This window comes from Sinocyclocheilus anshuiensis, unplaced genomic scaffold (genome assembly GCF_001515605.1).
Source record: "Sinocyclocheilus anshuiensis isolate Anshui unplaced genomic scaffold, SAMN03320099.WGS_v1.1 scaffold249, whole genome shotgun sequence".
Taxonomy (NCBI): Eukaryota; Metazoa; Chordata; class Actinopteri; order Cypriniformes; family Cyprinidae; genus Sinocyclocheilus; species Sinocyclocheilus anshuiensis.
In genome coordinates, this window is record NW_015540871.1 from 419,729 (window position 1) to 422,553 (window position 2,825).

The following is a 2,825-nucleotide window of genomic DNA, read 5'->3' on the forward strand; positions in this document are numbered from 1 at the left end:
TTAAAATAAAGCCATGCCAACACTCATGATTATCCATTGCACCAGATTGACCACACAGAGCAGATATCTTCATGGAATGGTATTACTTTAAGCCTCTGGATTATTTTGTTTTTGTATTGTTGGAAGGCATTCCCTCAATAAAGTGATTTCTGTGTTTTAAACATCTGCTCTTTTTGTCTTTTGTTAGTGGTTTATGGTTTGGCTTTGGGTTTTTAATTTATGAAATCAAAGATTTTTTTTTTTTTACTTTGATTTTAATATTTAATTGCTGAATACTTGTTCAGGTCTGTTGGATTATCTGTAAAGTAATTCACAGTTTTTGTACCAATGATACAATAGTTTCGTATTTCATATTACAGTTACTATTATAATGTGCAATTTTTCAAGATTTTTCACTGATTGACAAAGCAAACATGTTTAAAACCTTTGTGAGGTTTTTATTTTCAAATAATCCAAATCCAATATGAAGCCCTTCAAACTTGACCACTTCTAGACTAGAATCCATTTAAAATCAGCAGTTTTGTTTCATTCAGTGGATAAGCACATTATGTTAGTTCCAGACATTAAAGTTCTGTATTGTCTGATTTTTGGTTTAGCTTTTCTATTTGAGCCTCTTTTTTTTTATTAGTGGCATCCATATTACATTAGATTATGCTGACCTTGAAACAATTTAGACATCAATGATTTGCAGAGAGTAGACAAAATAAAGTATTTATAAACAATTACTGTAAGGGACACAAAATAGCTGAATGAACAAATCCAAACTGTCTTATTCTTTGAAGATTTTGTGTGCATGCTCTTCATCTAGCAGAAAAGAAATCCCAAGTGTCTTAAAGGATGTGATCAACCTATATTTATCATGTAAAGGCATCTCCATAGCAACCAACTCCAGAGCATTGCAGAGAGGCAGAGATCTGGCACTAGAAAAGGTTATAAGATTTTTTTTTTTTTTTTTTAGGAACAATAGGTCAATATCTCAGAGTACTGAATGTATCATTCATCTCGATGTCAGTTTTACAAATACATGTAGTAACATCCTAGTGCAGCAAAAATCACAAAAACAGTTGATGAGCACCATTGACTTCCATAGTAGGAAAAAAATGCTATGGAAGTCAATGGTGCCCATCAACTGTTTGGATAACATTTTTCAAAATATCTTCTGTGTTCAACAGAAGAAAGAAACTCATTCAGGTTTGGAACAAGTGGAGGGTGAGTAAATTTCCATTCTGGAAGTGAATAAGTGAACCATCCCTTAGAAGTGTGTTTCACACATAAATCCCAACAGTAGGTGGCAGTGTTTCAATTCATCTTGTTGAATTTTGCTCTGCTGACAAAAAAGGAAAGATTTTGCTTGAAAATCAAATACATTTTACAAAGAAACAACATCAATAGGTGTCTGAGGTCCCAGTCTTGAGGAACCTCTCTCACAAAATGCACAAACTCGCAAAGAAGACTGCAAATCGCAGGATTTCAATGCATGTACTGTAGGTATGATGTGTGTGCGAGGGCGACTACCAGCAGAAAGCGTAGTGGGCGCAAAACAGGTGAGCTGCTCTGGATGCTGTTAGCTTGTGGGCATCACTACTCAGGTGTTCTCTGTGACCTTAACACTATATCTCCCGTACCACCATTAAACTACGCAGTTCTAGGTTGCATTTCTGTCCATCTCACATGCTGCTGTACATTTAACAGTTTCCCCTGACTCCTTTAACACAGGAAAAGACAGTGTCAACCAAGAGAAAATACATTTAATATGGTCTTCTTCACAACAGCTTTGGAAGCAAAAATAAGCCATTTCATCTGCAGCAGAGATTAATTTTGCAACATCGGTTGAAAGATTTTAAAGCAACATTCAAAGAGTAAAGCTACAATGAATGTGAAGATGGTTTTAAAGAGATAGTTCACTAAAATGAATAAAAACTGTCATCATTCACACATTATCATCATGTCATTACAAACTCAATCATTTTCTTTCTTTCAAGGAACACAAAAGGAGATGTTTTGAAGAATGTCCACACTGTTATTTTCCATTCAGTGAAACTGAATTGGGACATTCTGCTATAAATATCTCCTTTTATGTTCCACAGCTGAAAGTAGGCTAAGTCATACAGGCTTCAAAAGACATGGTTAGTATCTGTAGTGTTGTAAAAAGAAGCCATAACCCAGCAAACACAACTACGTTGTAAAAACTTTTTTTTTTCCACGTCGTGAAAAGGTTGGAGAGTATCCACTGAACGCAACAGTATGCTGTTCTGTGTCAGCTGCGCCACGTGGATACGTTGTTTTCGTTCAAATCAAAAGCGTAAACGACATATACAGCATACAGCGTGGCGCAGCTGACACAAAACAGCATACGCTGTTTGCATTCAGTGGATACTCTCCAAAATGGCGCTAGGGTGACGTGGAGGAGACGAATTGTTGAATAAAGTCTTTTTTTTTTTTTCTTTTGCTTACAAAAAGTATTCTCGTAGCTTTGTAAAATCACGGCTGAACCCCTGATGTCACATGGATTATTTTACAGATCTCCTTGCTACATTTCTGGACCTTGATCATGTAAGGACCCTTGCTGTCTATGGGAGGGTCAGAGAGCTCTCAGATTTTATCAAAAATATCTTAATTTGTGTTCCGAAGATGAACGGAGGTCTTACGGGTTTGGAACGACATAATAGGCCTATAACGTTCACACAGGAACTATCATTCTGACTGACAACAAGAGAACAACAGAGATATTAAAATACATACTCTTCTGAGTTTTATAATGTAGTCTTTTGTTTTATTAAACTTAAAAATGATTGATATCTCAAAAGAACATGCACTTGTGCGCA